At 40.3% G+C, this 17,457-nt stretch overlaps 1 long non-coding RNA gene across 1 annotated transcript in view; it reads right to left on the reverse strand.

The window, feature by feature from the left end:
• The window catches only part of LOC122461684, a 76,592-nt gene extending 59,665 nt beyond the window's left edge, over positions 1–16,927 (reverse strand). Inside the window, exons 1-3 of the long non-coding RNA XR_006283787.1 lie at positions 16,785–16,927; positions 14,917–14,988; positions 13,901–14,002 (exon numbers count right to left, since the gene is read on the reverse strand). This is a non-coding gene — a long non-coding RNA (uncharacterized LOC122461684). The remainder of the gene's footprint in view (positions 1–13,900; positions 14,003–14,916; positions 14,989–16,784) is intronic.
• Between the last annotated feature and the right edge of the window lie 530 nt (positions 16,928–17,457).

Consider the following 17,457-nt stretch of genomic DNA (forward strand, 5'->3'; position numbering starts at 1 on the left):
GAGAGTGGCAGAAAATTGCCAACACACAGGGTACACATTTTACCTTTCATTCTAAATGACTGTCAAAGTCTACCACCTGCTTACTTGGTGCAAAATCAACGAATGAATACACTGCCTCATTTGACACTTAAGAGGAGGCAAGTCAGGGACAACATAGTTCCGGGTGATAAATACTCAGCAAAAATCTCTTTTCCAACAAAGGGATCCAGAGTTATATAAATTGCTCCAAATCAAAGTGTTCAGTGCTGGTCTGAATGAATCCCAGGTGAGGATGTGGTGTCATATCACTGTTTAGTGAACCAGATTGCCAACTATTTGTGGGTCACCATTCCTTTCTAGTTTTATTCATTTCAAGTGATGCTAGACAGACTTCTCAGCCACTGACCAAAGTCTGTCAGCACCATGGTGCCTGGACATTTTACAACAATCTCAGAGTGCAGTGAACATGCAAAAGAGGTTACAGCTCATTTTCCATATAAAATGGGTAATGACTGCCTAGGAAGGAGTTCTGCGGAAAGGGATCTGGGGATCATAGTAGATCACAAACTAAATAGGAGTCAGCAGTGTAACGCTGTTGCAAAAAAAGCAAACATCATTCTGGGATGTATTAGCAGGAGTATTGTAAGCCAGACAAGAAGTAATTCTTCTGCTCTACTCCACGCTGATTAGGCCTCAGCTGGAGTATTGTGTCCAGTTCTGGATGCCACATTTCAGGAAAGATGTGGACAAACTGGAGAAAGTCCAGAGAAGAGCAACAAAAATGATTAAAGATCCAGAAAACATGGCCTGTGAAGGAAAACTGAAAAAATTGGGTTTGTTTAGTCTGAAGAAGAGAAGGCTGAGAGGGGACATGATAACAGTTTTCAAGTACATAAAGGGTTGTTACAAGGAGGAGGGAGAAAAATTGCTCTCATTAACCTCTGAGGATAGGACGAGAAGCAAAGGGCTTAAATTGCAGCAAGTGTGGTTTAGTTTGGACATTAGGAAAAACTTCCTGTCAGGGTGGTTAAGCACTGGAATAAATTACCTACGGAGGTTGTGGAATCTCTGTCATTGGAGATTTTTAAGAGCAGGTTGGACAAACCCCTGTCAGGGATGGTCATAATACTTAGTCCTGCCATGAGCACAGGGGACTGGACTAGATGACCTCTCGAGGTCCCTTCCATTTGTACAATTCTATGAGGACACGGAGCTACTTACACTTTACTCACTTTCCTGGATTTATCACAGCTGGTAGAGAGGTCAACATGATGCATCTCAGCAAGCAGGGGAATCTGCCTGTTTGCCTTGTTTCATACCCTACCTTGATTTTACTGGACAGCCTTCTTAGGTGAATGGAAAAACATCAGGACAGGAAAAGTCTTGGGACTACAAGGCTTAGATTTACTCCTGGTTTTTACCAGCATAAACCAGAGTGCAGGGCACCCAGCACCAGAAAGATCACACAGAAGGCCAGAGCAGCCCAAAGCATAGAGGGCACTAGTCACTAGGCAAGTATGGCGGGCTGTGATGGGACACTCCAATGCGTGCAGCCCTGCTGCAGTCCGCTCCAGTGGAGCTATTGGTTCAGACAGGCTAGCCAATATAACCACCAAGGAGAGGTGGGTCACCCATGGCGAACCCTTCCTGGGCCATGACAAGGCCACACGGTGCTAGCAAGGGTGAATCTAGCCCAGTGTTTCGTTGCAGATTTTGCTCCATTGTCAGGAGCTCCTACAATTTCATTAGAATAAAAACTAGGGTTGTCAAGCAATTAAAAACATTAATCATGATTAATCACACTGTTAAATAATAATAGGCTACCATTTATTTAAATATTTTGGATGTTTCTTACATTTTCAAATATATTGATTTCAATTACAACACAGAATACAAAATGTACAGTGCTCACTTTATTTTTGATTACAAGCATTTGCACTGCAAAAAAACAGAAGAAATAGATTTTTCAATTCACTTAATACAAGTACTGTAGTGCAATCTCTTTATCATGAAAGCTGAACTTACAAATGTAAAATTATGTACAAAAAAACTGCATTCAAAAATAAAACAGTAAAATTGTAGAGCCTGCAAGTCCACTCAGTCCTACTTCTTGGTCAGCCAATTGCTCAGACAAACAAGTTTGTTTACATTTGCAGGAGATAATGCTGCCCGCTTCTGGTTTACAATGTCACCTGAAAGTGAGAACAGGCATTCTCATGGCACTGTTGTAGCCAGCATCACAAGATATTTACATGCCAGATATGCTAAAGATTCGTATGTCCCTTCATGCTTCAACCACCATTCCAGGGGACATGCGTCCATGCTGATAATGGGTTCTGCTCGATAACAATCCAAAGCAGTGCCGACCAACACCAGCAGAAGTTTGATTTTCTTTTTTGATGGTTCATGTTCTGTAGTTTCCTCATCAGAGTGTTGCTCTTTTAAGACTTCTGAAAGCATGCTCCACACCTCGTCCCTCTCAGATTTTGGAAGGCACTTCAGATTCTTAAACCGTGGGTCAAGTGCTGTAGCTATCTTTAGAAATCTCACACTGGTACCTTCTTTGCATTTTGTCAGATCTGCAGTGAAAGTGTTCATAAAATGAACAACATGTGCTGGGTCATCATCCGAGACTGCTATAACATGAAATATATGGCAGAATGCAGGTAAAACAGAACAGGGGACATAAAATTCTCCCCCAAGGAGTTCAGTCACAAATTTAATTTACACATTATTTTTTTAACAAGCATCATCAGCATGGAAGTATGTCCTCTAGAATGGTGGCTGAAGCATGAAGGCCATACAAATGTTTAGCATATCTGGCACGCAAATACCTTGCAATGCCGGCTACAAAAGTGCCATGCAAATGCCTGTTCTCACTTTCTTGTGACATTGTAAACAAGAAGGCGGCAGCATTATCTCCTGTAAATGTAAACAAACTTGTTTGACTTAGCGATTGGCTGAACAAGAAGTAGGACTGAGTGGACTTGTAGGCTCTGAAGTTTTACATTGTTTTGTTTTTGAGTGCAGTTATGTAACAAAAAATTCTACATTTGTAAGTTACACTTTCACAACAAAGAGATTGCACTACAGTACTTGTATGAGGTGAATTGAAAAATACTATTTCTCTTGTTTATCATTTTTACAGTGCAAATATTTGTAATAAAAATAATATACGCTTTGATTTCAATTACAACACAGAATACAATATGTATGAAAATGTAGAAAAACATCCAAAATATTTATTAAATTTTAATTGGTATTCTCTTAACAGTGAGATTAAATTAATTGCGATTAATTTTTTTCGTTAATCGCATGAGTTAACTGCGATTAATCGACAGCCCTAATAAAAAGGTTTCTCAGTTCATTCTCTGGTTCTGAAGCGACAGTAGTTAAGGGTCCTCCCCCGATAGGCAACACACCTTTTGTCCCCAGCACAGTGCCAGGGATAGCGAAGTCTCTGCATTCCCTCAAATGCCCCAGTGGCTCAGATAGCACTGAACATGCTGAAGCCATGGCCTTGCACCCTCACTCCGCTGCTCCATCCAACAAAACTGGCCAGTCATGAGAGGAGAGGCAAGAAATCCCTCCCCCCAACCCAATGTGATTCCACCTTACCGCATCTACTCAACACAATGGCTCTGTGACACGATCTAGCCCTTAACTTCAAAGCCTAAATCTGACCACTAAGGAGACCATATTTTTAACTGTTTCACCTCCAGGAGTCACTCCAAACTGCGCTGGCTAACGTACTGGTACAGATTAGCCATGGACACTCATTAGACAGAAAGTTCCCTGGGAATTGGGCCACTTGTTTAGAACATGCCAATGGCTCATATTCCTGTGTTATTCAGGGCATTAAGTTGTTTTTAATCTCATTTTCAAGGATAATAATAGAGACGTTATATGGTAGCTGGTTCCACAAGGGATTACAGAGGACCGCTCCCTCCAGCTTTTGGCATGCCTTTTCTTTCAGGAGAGAAGAGCTCAGGCCACAAAGTTTGGATGTGGCTCCAAACTTCGCTAAATTTGGAGCTGGGAGTGTCAGATGTAGGGTTTCGTTTAAAGCTCATCTCTATTTGCGATGGTTTCCATGCTCTCCTAGAGTCTGCAGGTACTCTGCCCCCAGCCCGCCTACCTCTGGTGCAGGATGGTTGGCTGAGAAGTTTGAATAGTCTTTGGCTAAGCATCCAAGCTGCTGAATGGGTATGTGAACCAAACTGAAGCTCTGACGAAGTTCACACATCACTAATTCCCACTGCTCTACATGCACAGCACAGCTATCCCCCTCAAATCTGCCACCACTGAAATTACTCTAAATCTCATAGACAAAATATCACTTTTGCTCACTACCCAGCAGGGATTCACCACCCAAACCCCCAAGAGCATGGCCAGCTTTTCTCCATAAAGAGCTTTGCAACTATCAGAGAATTTTATTGATTTTTGTAGTCAGTGTTCTGTTAAGACAGATTCCAGCACCTTCACTCTCTCCCTAGGTGGCTCTCATCCCCATCGGATCTGTACACCACACAGACGTTAATGGAATTTTTTCTTACATCATACCTGTGAAGTATCTTCATATTAAACACAGGGCACTAGGGCACAGGATAGGTTAGGTGACTTGCTTAAGGTCACACAGGAAGTCTGTGACTGAGCCAGGAACCAAATCCTTACTTCCAGAGTCCCAGTTGAGTGCTATCCACTACACCAAACCATCCTTCCTATTCTGTCCTCTTTTGACCTATTTTTCTTTTGCTATTGTTTGAACATTGAAAAGTGCAATAGAAATAGTTTAAAGAAACCACAAAAGAAGCCTCCTTCTTCCATCGGTATAGTCAACAAGCTCTTCATAATTCAAGCTAAAGATTACTGAGATTTCAATTTACATGGCAGAACTTCTGAAATAGTCTGCAGAATCTTTATCTAAGAGTGTTTGATCTTAGCATAATTCCTAAGCACATGAATGTCTTCACTCTTGTACAGCATCTCGCTGTTATTATAATACAGTAAAATCTCTTTATATATTTTGTGCAATTTAATAGAATATAAATATGTTCTATGTATAGGATGTAATTAAATTGAACAACCTGATGTCTTACTTCCAGATAAATCCATTTTATTAAACTAACCGTCTGTTCCCATTCTTCTATATTAAGTTCTTTACCTAAATCTCTCCCACTTTTCTCTTTAACTTCCAATTTGCCTTTGTCTAATGATACTGACAATGTTCCATGTAGCCTTGAAATCAATTTAGTGAGACAGTCTCTTTGTACAACAATTTTTCAATCTGTGACATTTGCATTTCTATACTTTTCTTTAATTCACAAAGAATAGCATGTCTTATTTGAAAGAAACAGAAAAGCTGAGCTCCAGAAATATTAAAATCTACAAATTGGTCAAATGATTTAAAATGTCCATCCTTAAACAAATCTTTAATATAAATGATCCCTCTTTGTTGCCAAGTTCTAAAAACTCCATTTTTAATATACATGGAAGGTCTACATTATAATAAAATAGAATCAAGGGAGACAATTTCTCATTCCAGCCCATGAATTTATGCATTTTTCAAAGGGGTGAGAAATAGATAATCTTTTTCCCAAGACTTTGTTTCTTACCTATATATTTAAATATCTGCTATTATCAACTCAAGTTCAAATTTTGCAAGAATCTTCTTCCATAAATCAGGCAAGAATTTAGCCTTGTCAATATCACCTAGAAATATAGCTTAGTGATCCTCCTCTCATGTTGCAACTGAAAGATACCTATTGAGACTTGCTTTCTTTTTATTACAATAACTTCTCAGTGTAGCTTTCCTGTATCTTCAAACGCACTCTGTTCTCTTTATCAGTTCTCAAAATGTGCATAAAATTCTTTTTATTGCAATTACGTACATTTAAAAAGTTAAAATAATAATGGGTTAGGTTCACCTAGAAAGAAACTAGGGAAGTAGTAAAAATGAATAATAATCTTCAACTGAAGTTTGCCATGTAGCTATGGTGTTAAGGCTACACAATCAATAAAGTTGGAACAATCAACTTAAACTTGCTGACCTCCCTGAAATAAACCCAGACTGGTTACACTGGGCCAATTTCATCGGCACTAAGAGTTAACCAATGTCATACTAAAATGGAATTGTCTCAACCAATCAGAGAGCAGGGATGCAGTAGCATTACTTTCTGTACCATTTTTCCCCCAGTCACACAGTTCTCATTGGTTGTGATTGCCTGATTTGCATAAACACCATCTAATTATTTCTCAGTAATTGTACTGTACATGAATCCCTGTCTTCCAGCTAATAGTGGCTGTTAGCCAATGGAAGTGTAGGGATCAGCATAAACACTGTACAATTAATAACTGTATACAAATATGCAAATCTCTCTACTCCAACTGGCTGCTGTCCCATCTCTGTTCTGATTTCTGCACTCAAATTCACCAAAGTGTCTAACAGCAACAAAGATGGCTGACTCTAGCATCTCACTCTGGAAGCAGGAAAATGGCAACACGTTCATGAAGGAGGGGAAGAAAAGCCAAAGCAGCAATGAAAATGGGGCTGCCAAATTGATGAAAGGCAAAGTGTTGTTTTAAGAAAGTAAACCTCATTTTGACACATTTCAGTCCTTCATTGCACAACCTCCTCTTCCCTGCCCACAGATCTCCAACACTCTGCTCTGCATAAGCCCTTTTTGCCAGAGGTGCTAAGTAACCAACAGATCAATAGGAAATTAGGGTGTTCAGCACCTCTGAAAAAGTTAGGCTCGTATTCTGGGGACAAAAGTCCTCAGTTTTACCCCTCCTGTCCAGTCAATCCCAAACATTCAAAAATCACAAGTCAGGCCTCAAAATATCAAGAGATTGGCTTAAAATTCATGAGATTTTTAAAATAGTAAATATGGGGGCTCTTTCTATTTACTTTTAGGTCTTTGAGCCCATTGAGTTCACATTTTCAAGCTCTTCTGAGCAACTGTGGGACTAGAAACTATGTTTGTGTGTTTTTTTAAAATGACAGCTAAGGTTCTCAGAGAATAGATGGACTCCAGGAGCTGGGGCTTTAGGAACAATAAGGAGACCATGAGGTTGTATGACAGTATTTCTCAAGCTAAAGTACCATATTATGAGAAGGTTAATTTAGGGGTGGGTCCATGCCACAGAGTTGGAACCTAATCCAAAAGTTTAGGGTTGATTTAGATCCATTGCCCTGGCTTGGTACCATCCCTAGATTAATGATGCTAACTAATGCAGGATTTTTCGCTATAGTCTACTAAACTACCACGTTCAAAGTCTCTAAAAGTTAGAAGGTACAAAAGCTTATTTGCTTAAGTATATCTAATGATATTCAGATTTCAAATGAGTTTTTATTCTAACATCAAAGAGACATACTACAGAATTGCACCTTGGAAAATGAGCTGTCATCATATCTTGGGCAATCACATTTTTACCTGCTCAGGTAATGAACTAATAATAAATAGCATCACCTAACTCTACATTAGTGCCATTCATCCCAAAGGATCTCTAAGCACTTCTCAAATGATGGGTCAATCCTGCAAATACTTATGTGAGTACTCCTTTTCCACCCCAGTAGACCATCTGATAACTCATGTGAGTGTCTCAGGATCAGGCCTTATATGCAGGATTCGCTTCTGCCACTGCTGAGGTGCAGCTACTTCTGGGGTGGAATGCAGCAGTTGGTTACCCAATGTGAATTGGGAGCGGGAACCAGAGCACATAGCAGGTCACTATTAAGCTGGAAGATTGAAGAGAGTAAGCAGCAGACTGGAGAGAGTGAGCTAAATTGGGTGTTGGGGTGAATCTACTATTCACCCCAAAGATATGAATGGTATTTTAAGTGAGGGATTTTCCCTTAGTGGAGGAGAATCTGAAATTAAATCCCCAAGTGAACTGGCAGTGGTTGGTTCAGAGTTATTTCACCTCTGCTGTGATGGATTTCACTGGTGACACACCTGAGCCGGATACTGTGTCTTGTACTGTATGTCTTACAAGCCAGAGCAAACAGCACAGCACAGCGCAGCAGTATTTGCATGACATTGTGTACTAGTCAGGGATTTCCCATTTCCTGCATTGTTCACAGCTAGCTGCAGTGATTCTTCAAAGTTAGCACATAATCTTAGTACAAAGAAAAAGACGTTTGGTTATTGTTTTGGACATTAAGCACTTTGGGCACCGCAGCATGGATCTGAATTCCATTAAACTACATCACTGACAGTGAATTTGTCGAGACCTGTACCACCACATGTGATCTGCCTGGGTATTCCTATATTTCTCATCACGGCAGCATCTGAGCAGCTCACAAACGTTCATGAATATATCCTCGCAACCCACTGCCAGGAAAGGGAGCGTTACCATCTTCATCTTACAGATGGGGAAACTGAGCCATACAGCCAGTCGCTCACACAAGATATCTGCAGCAGGGCCATGAAAGGAAACCAGATTTTCTGAGTCCCAAGGAAGTGCCTGATCCACAAGACCATTCTTCCCCTGTGCTCCCCATGCTGTGCACACACAGTTCCAACAGATGCAGATGGGAGTTATCCACACAGACAGAGGGGAAATTAGTTCCCAAAGCGACCAGGATAGTAGAGGTGTCGCTGTTCTGTTTCAGGGCAGTTTGCCTTCCTACAGAATTTTCAGGGAAACTCACCTGTATGTGAATTTTTGCATATTTTCACTGCAGAACAAATTCTTCTCAGAAGTGGCCCTGGTTTTGCTTGAAAGTTTATGTTTTAAACAGAAAACGGGTCTGTAAACCCTCCAGTCACTAATGGTGCAGAGGGTCCTAATTTTGTATTCATAACAAGCAGAAGTAAAATCAACTGTGCTGTATTTCGCTGTGAATGTTTCAGTGACATTAGACTTATCTGCAGCATCTTAGGGATTATAAGGTTAAAACTGATAGTCACTGGATAGATCCTCATGCTGGGTGGTAAAAATTTACACCCTGCCAGATTCTCATCCCAATTACACCAAGGTAATTCTGAGTAGCTCCAATGAAGTCAAGTAAGTTACTCTAGATTTTTATCTGGGCAACTGAGAGCAGCATCTAGCCCACTATAAATATCAGCTGATGCAGGAGGTTCATTAGAACCTCTTCAACCCTACATGTGTTGGGGCCTTTGCAGGACATCATCAACAAATGGAGATCATTTCACATACAGGAGCAAAGATTCAATGTCTGGTCTTGAACTGCAAATCTGTTACCCTGAAAACAAATGCAATCTCAGCGAGCACATCACATGAACGGCTGAAAATGAGAGGGTGAGGGATACCATGAGAATTTTACTTTTCTATTACATTCTTCCCAAGATGTTGTTATTGTGCAATAAAATACTATTTTTCTATTATATGCAGTGACATGTAACCAGGTCAGTATTGTGCTGTAAGAGATCCTAGTAAAAATAAGCATTGGGTTTGATTCTCTGCTGCCCCACACCTACTGAAATCATTTACACCAATGCAGAGAGAGTATAAAATGCTATCCATTCAGAATGGTACCATTTTACCCCCCACTTTTCACTAGTGCAAGGGACTGCACCAGGCAGTGGAAAATCAAACCTATTAAGTATTAGGCAGAGCAACATGAGGAGATGCACTAAGAGGTGAGGAGGCATTGTTACCACTAAGATGACTGTTGCTATTATAGAAGATATAATACATATGGAAGAACTGGGAACAGTTTCTCTCTCCCCACGCAGTTTGTTCTATTTTCTAGTTATAAGCGTTTCACATAACCACTAAGCAGGGGGGCAAAGTCACCCAGGCATAACTCCATTTACTTCAATGGATTTACACCAGGATTGAATTTGCCCTACTGTCTTTGAGATGAGAAAGAAAATCTGATCTTTGGTGGTTATATTTTCTTTAATTTGAAAGATCCCTAAATGAACGTGCCAGGGTTGTACTAGCAATTGTATGTGCATTTAAACGTGGGTGGTTGTAAATATAGGTAAGGGCAGTAATCAACCAGGTGGCTACACGCTACCCTGAACATGAGCAATTAAGCACATGGACAATTTTCTCCCAGAGGTTTGTTATTTCATAGCCAATTACCCAGGCAGCTTCACCCCACTTTGAACTGTGTGTGGAGTATGGGCAGCGTATGCATCTGGGCCGTCAATAGATTCCCTGTAGCTTTGGCCATCAACCCTATTCATCTTTTTTCTAAAGTAGTTACAGCATCCACCTGCCTTTCAGTATTTAACTCCTTCATTTGTGAAGAAGCAAGCAGAAAATTTGAACCAAGAGCTATTTTTATCTGTGTAATAGCCAAGGCAATTTGAACACGATGTGAATCTCTGTGTTCAGCAATCTGCTGTGTCTTCAAAATATCCAACTCTAGAGTGAATGCAGTTGGTTAAAACATACACACCCACTAGTGCTGGTCTTTCTAGTCAGAACTCTGTCTTGTTTAGTAGGTAGTTCTAACGGTAAAAATATGGCAGTCACAAGGAAGATTGATCGAATGAAGCATGGGGTCATACCCAGAGAGGATACTATATGATAGCTTATAATAATGAAAGCTCACTTGGAGACCCACTTACATAATACATTAATAATATAATTATATCTTAAAAATTAATGGAGTCAGCTAAATATCTATAGATCTAGATATGAGAGGGAGAATACAAACACACTAATATATGTGTGTGTGTGTGTGCGCATTATGTTTGAGTGTATATGTATAAACAGGGCAATAAATATAATTTGTACACACGCATGTATGTTCCAGACAAATAAGTACATTAAAAGAGCATGAAGGTTGCAATATTAAGCACTCAAAAGTCAGGAAACACCAAGGTTGCCATGCAACCTTATCTCTGCCCTGTTATGCATATGCACTGAAATACAACGGATTATATGATCACATGTTCTCTGGAATACCCCTGTGTCATTCAAGCCACGATCCAGCAAAACACTTGAGCATATGCTTAACCTCCAAGCAAGTGAATAGTCCCATTGACATCAAAAGCTGAAAAACAATATGTGTGCATGAACTGAAAAGGCCAGATTGTCTCCTTAGGCCTAGCCCTTTGCAGCACTTAGATGATGTAAAGAACCAGATTCTGACCACATTGCCAGGAGAGAATTCACCTGTCATAGTAGAACTCTCTGCTGGGCATGGATAGGTTGACTCCAGCCCCTATGACTACCTCCACCAATGGTGTAGGAGGCATCAAGAGCTCCATTTCACTGATCCTATCCTGGAATAGAGTCCATTAAGGACCCTACATCAGTGGGGTAACTTAGAACTGCCCAAAAGCTTCTCTAAGCATCACAGGGGCCAACCCAGCTGTGAGAATCAGGGAGCCAGTTGCAGCTTTCTGATAGTCAGCTCTACCCCCATCATCCCCAGGGGCTCAGCAGTGCTCTGGCACACAAGAGAATCTGCACTAAAGTCTGCACAAATAGGCAGAGTTAAGGTTGCATAAGCAACCTTAACTTTGATATTGCCTGACTTTGGAGTTCTTCACTTCATAACCCTGGTGTCCTTTTAATAGCATTTTTGACATGGAAACTTAGATTTTATTTTAAAAAAAGTGAAAGAACAAAAAGATTCCATTGTGTGAAATTATTTCCTAGACTGCAGCCACATGCACTGTCCTGCACTACGCGTGCCCATTGATATCACAGAGAAAGAGGCAGGACTCCTGAAGACTTGCCAGGTTTTGATTTCCAGATTTTCATCACAAAAACAGAAAGCTTTCAACAAAACAAAAATTTTCCACAAAAGTTCTCCTTTTGGTTGAAAAGCCATTTCTCATTGAAAATATGTTTTAATGAAAAACATTTTGACAGGCTCTTAAAAGACCATAAAAAGGTCATTCAAATAATTTTACTCGGCTTTACTTTGAACCATTCAATCAGGGATCCCAAGGACCGCTGAGCAAAATTCAGAATTTCCATCCCCTCGGAAATTCTGCTATTTCAACTTTTGATTTCAGCCCAAATTGGAATGAAAGTTGAAATATCAAAAAAAATTTGCAGAACAAAATATTCTAAAAATTTTTGATTTAAAAAAAAAAAAAAAGAGTCTGATGTCTCTTTTAACAGCCAGACTCGCTGATGGGACTACATCTCTCACAATGCATTCACAGTCACCTAACTGCCATGGTGCATCATGCAGCTTGGTCAGAGGGAAGTCCACTTTGCATCATGAAAGAGGTAGTCCTCCAGGGATCCCAGCTCATGGAAGAGAATGGGGGCCCAAACTACAATTCACATGTGCCACATCAGGGAACTGTAGCTTCATGTTGGACTGACCCAAAGTGAAATATTTCATTGTGATTTTCAGCATGGAAAATTTCAATTTTGCAGAAACGGCATTTTCCATCAGAAAATCATTTCAGTGGAAAATTCCTGACCAGCTCTAATCCTCAGGTCATTTATGAACATAAACTAAACCTCAGAGCACCACTCTGAAGCAGGTGAATATTACTGTCCCCAACTTACACGTGTAGAAACAGAAGCAGGGAAGGATTAATGTGACTTGCTCAAAGCTACCTAGTAAGTCAGCGGAAGAGACCACCAGGCTCCTACTTCATCCAAAGCACATTAGAAATCACTTCCACAGCACAGACTGAGTATAATATGTTGATGAGTTGTACATTATATATACTTTCTAGGTTTTTAATGAGGTGACTCTTCACCTTGGCAGCTGAGTGTTATGCAATAAACCCAGAAGTATCTTATATCTAATGAAAATTTAGGTTCTTGGATGTAGAATTTACCCATTTTAGTGTATTTTGATAATCAGGGCCTATATCCCCCAATCACATAAACACACGCACACAAAAGTGCTGGACAGGGCTAGGAACGTCTGTAAGTTTCCTCCTGTGGAAGTTTTTGCTACACAGTTCATTCCACTAGAAGGGCAGAGATAGCCAACAGCAGAGCATGCTAGGAGGCTTGGCCTTGAAACCTACGGATGGTCCAGAAATCTGCTGGGAAATGACTCCTGGGAGAAAGCAGACCCCAGAAACAAAGAAACATCAGGCAAGAGAAAAAGATGATGGACCAGATTCTCAGCGGGTGTCAATCAGCACTACTTCACTGAACTCAGGGAAACTATGCTGATTGACACCCACTGAGGATCTTGGCCAATATTTGTAATTTAGGTGCCATGAGCAGCAGAGACATTGTGCAGGCCAGCCAGATAAGAGAAAAGAGTTCATAACCCACAAAGGGATCCTGGACCAACATTCAATAATTTCAACTGGAGATGGATTAATATCAGTATCTATCTATAACCTGACAAAATACCAATGTGGCTAGAATGGCTGCACACATCTGCTCTTTGCTGTGCCATCTTCAGGAATGAACGTGTCATTTGAAACATTATTTGAATAAAACAGATAAAAAATTCGTAATGGTTGAAAATCTAACGGACTATATCTGAGAGTTAGAAAATAATAGCAATGCCCCAGGGAAGCATGAACCGTAAGTTTACTTATGTTAAATAAAGTAATCATATGAGTTATTAAGACAGTCCCAATGAGCGGCAAACTCCAACTCCCAGCTGATTCATACTAACAATTAGTCAGTTACCACGTTTATAATACAATTCTGTCCATCACAGCCACCATTCATTCATAAAATTAGATACAACCCACTTAATAAATATAACAATTAAATTACACATGCCATTTAATATAAAGTGGTAGGGGTTATGGAACAGGAAAGAGGCATCTTTTGGAAGAGGTCACAGCAAAGAGAAGGGCAAACTTACCCTGATGTTTGCACTACAAGTTGTATATTTCAGCAGTGGAAAAGTTAATATTATTGTCTTATCCGCTAAACATCACCACAATGCAGGGCCTTTAAGTGTCTCTATTGTAAACCCATACTGCAACTTTCAAACTTTCAAAATTAAAGTTTACAGAAGTGTAAAAAAAGATAGATTGATTTTTACCTTTTCTTGCTGCTTTAGGCCAGATTTGTATCGCAGAGTTTACACTGGTGTAAATCAGGAATAACGCCTCAAATTTAATCCTTCTGGATTTATGCTGTGCCACTGTAACAGAAAAGAGATTCTAGCCCTTTGTTTTATGTTTCTACAGTATAATTCAAATTTTTAAATTAATTTAAAATTATATATTTGAAATGTAGCTACTTTTAGAACTTTCATCAATTAAGTTCATATTCACATTAAAGTTACAGATTTTAAAAAGATATTATATCAAATGTTGACATAAATTATAAAAAAAAGTCTTTTAAATGGTCATGTAAAGATCCTACTGTGCTTAAAAAGGACCTAAAATATGGAGTTATAAGGCATGGGTACATGCACACTTTTTATTCACAAAACAGACATATATAAGTCAGATGATTCTTTCTCTTTTGAAAATGAAGTTGAACTAAAAAGTTATTAATTTCACAATTACTGTCTGGATTGAAGTTATCTGAACAGACATGCTTTAGGGAAGTACACTGATACATTTTTATCACATGGCTGTGGCATGCGAAATATCACAAACATACTGTGCAATCTTGAGTTGAATGGGACTATTCACATGTAAAAAGTTAAGTATGTGTGAAAGTGTTTGCAGAATTGGGGTCTTATGTTTTAGGCTAAGTCCTATCACCCCTTCTGAAGCATGGGGCTCCGGGGACATTTCATTAAGGAAAGAGTATTAAAGCAAATGTCTTCAGTCCAGATCTGCAGTGAGATATACAATCAGACTTCAGTGCCTGCATGAAGCCCCACTGAACTGAGTGGGCCATCTTTTGGGTATCTCTTTGCAGAATCAGGACCTAAATATTTTCCCCATTGATGAAGAGCATAGTTCTCAAGAGAGCTACAGTACATCGGCAAAAACATAACAGATGCATCTAAAACTATGCTGTTCAAACCTGAACTTGTAGATTTTGCTGAAAAGAATGTAAAACTGAAGCCTGCAGAAGAACAAGTTTCACCTTAGAACTCACCCCACAGTAACAAGCTGAAAGGCCAAGAGGTCTCCAACCAGATGATCTCACAAACAACTTGGACTGTAACACCTTGGAACAACGAGGCGAGTTATAAGCAGAGTAATAATAAACTTATTTTTTGTTCAGGTAATTCAGTTTATAGCCATCTAATCCCATATATGTTCTTTTTTATTATTATTTAAACAACTTTACTGTGCATTGCTCAATCTCTAACTATTTAGTAGGTGCTGTTATTTTAATTTGTCAGTCATTTCCCCCATAAATACACCACAAAACATTTGCTGTTGCATTGTTCTATTTTGAAATCAATTGCCACTAAGGTGAGACTCGTTAGCCATTCTGCATCACTGACAAAATATGTTCTGTAAAGTGCCTTGTCAACAGCGTGGGGATACTGCTAAGAAAGGTTCATTTGTTTCATTTTGGGGGTGAAATTTGCACTTTTGCCCACAAGATGGCAGACCATGATGCAGTTTTCATTACATAGAGGGTGACCAACTGGAAAGTTTCCCTCTCAAATGACAGCAGCCCCAGGTAGCTAAGGTGACATTTGCTTTACATTATAATACACACTAATTAATCATTAATGATCCCAGAAGTATGTTGGCTAAAAATGCCCTTGCTATGGCTTGGCACAGTGGGGGCTTTCAATATTTATGTTATTAGGTACACATGTTCCACTGCTGGATTTAAACCTTTCGACTCTAGAACATCCATTAAGTGTTTTTAATTAATATAATCACTCGCTAAAAGATCTGTGTGGTCAAAAATGATATTAACATTTTATACCTTATGTGAAAAAAAGCTTGAAGTTACTTCACCAAATGTGACCAAGAAGAGTGCCTTCTTGGGAAACAAAATAAGATTTCTTCATGTAATAGCTGCTGCTAATGCCAATGCAAAATTGATCAGACTCCAGCTCCTAGGTGCATAATCTAGTCTTGTCCGACTATTTCATCTTGCACACTGAATGCAACCTCTCTCAGTGCCATCAAACTAGCCTTGGTGGTTGATGCCACCTGCTACAAACGGCTGAGTTTCATTACATAGAAAGGATTTTTGACACTTCTATAGTGCTTTTTAAACGAGGATCTATAAGCAATTTACAAAGATTAACTAAGCCTTATACAAATTCTGCAAAGAAAACAAAAGGTGCTTTAATTCACTCCACCTATTACCTCTGGGCTGGAATATAAAAGATGATTAACAGCTTTGAGAAACCCATCTCAATAATTTAGGACAGGAAGCGAGGACTACTATGTCCAAATGACACCACAGAGGGAATTCTGTTTGGTGCTGGAGTTCATAGAATCATAGAATATCAGGGTTGGAAGGGACCTCAGGAGGTCATCTAGTCCAACCCCCTGCTCAAACCAGGACCTATCCCCAATCAAATCATCCGAGCCAGGGCTTTGTCAAGCCTGACCTTAATACATGTACTCTTATAAAGATATTGTTAGTGACTGTAAGTGGCTTGGAGCTTGGTTTCACATCCCATTCAAGATATAGATTTGAAATGCTGAATTTCCTACCACAATCCTCCCACACCAAATCTCACAGCATGGGTATGTATTTCCTTGGGCTTTCCACCACTTTACCCCCACCATTCTCACATGTGCACCCAAGAGACAAATCTCCCTGAAATGGATACGCTGACAGCCCTGCAACCAGTATGCTCATTTTTAGAGATGCCAATTGAATGAACAAAGTTGCCTTAAACAGTCATCAGAGGTTCCCCCTGTATGTCCTTGGTTGGCATAAAACTTCTCCCCAGCTCTCAGACACACACCGCCCCGCTCAGTCTCCTTTAAATGGGGGATTTTTCAAATATAAGCAAACCAAACACAAACAGATCCTCGGCTCACCCTTCTCAGCCAGCTCCCTTCTCCTTCTGGAACAGCAGCCCCAGGGCTACCTCCCTGAGCACCTTGCTCCAGGCCCCCAGCACAGGAGTTAGCTCCACTCCTCTGGGGCTGGAGACACAGCCTGCCCCACTCTGTCCACCACTTCCTGCCCCCCCACCATCTTCAGAGCTCCAGGTGTAGCCCTGCCCCCTTTAATTGGTTCAACTGGCCCCACCTGCTCTGACACAGGGATGCTGGGCCTAGTCTATTCACAGGGACCAGCTACCCTGTGACAGCCACCACTTGCTCCCTTTCAGTGTGGGTGCGTTCTGATAAAGAGGGTTCTGATGGGTGCGATGACACTGGATGGATTGGAATGCACTTTATTCCAGAAGTCCTGGGCTGGCAGAATGGTTCCTGGGGATCATTCCATGTGAGATAAATTAGAGCAGCCTTCAGGCCTATGCAATGAAGCAAACCTCCTGGAAACCTGTCCCATCCTGGGCTGTCATTCTGCAACCTGTGAATCCTAATAATTTGAAAACCTTTTCAAAAGCCGTAAGTTAAAAGCAGAAATAAGGCCTTTCCAGTCTGATGGTCTCCCAGTCTAAACCTTATGAGGTGAAGGTGGTGGGTGGAGGGGGGTCGGACAAGCATTTAGGAAAGGTGTAAAATGACCGGGGCTGCTATCTCA

This window comes from Chelonia mydas, chromosome 9 (assembly GCF_015237465.2).
Source record: "Chelonia mydas isolate rCheMyd1 chromosome 9, rCheMyd1.pri.v2, whole genome shotgun sequence".
Classification (NCBI taxonomy): domain Eukaryota; kingdom Metazoa; phylum Chordata; order Testudines; family Cheloniidae; genus Chelonia; species Chelonia mydas.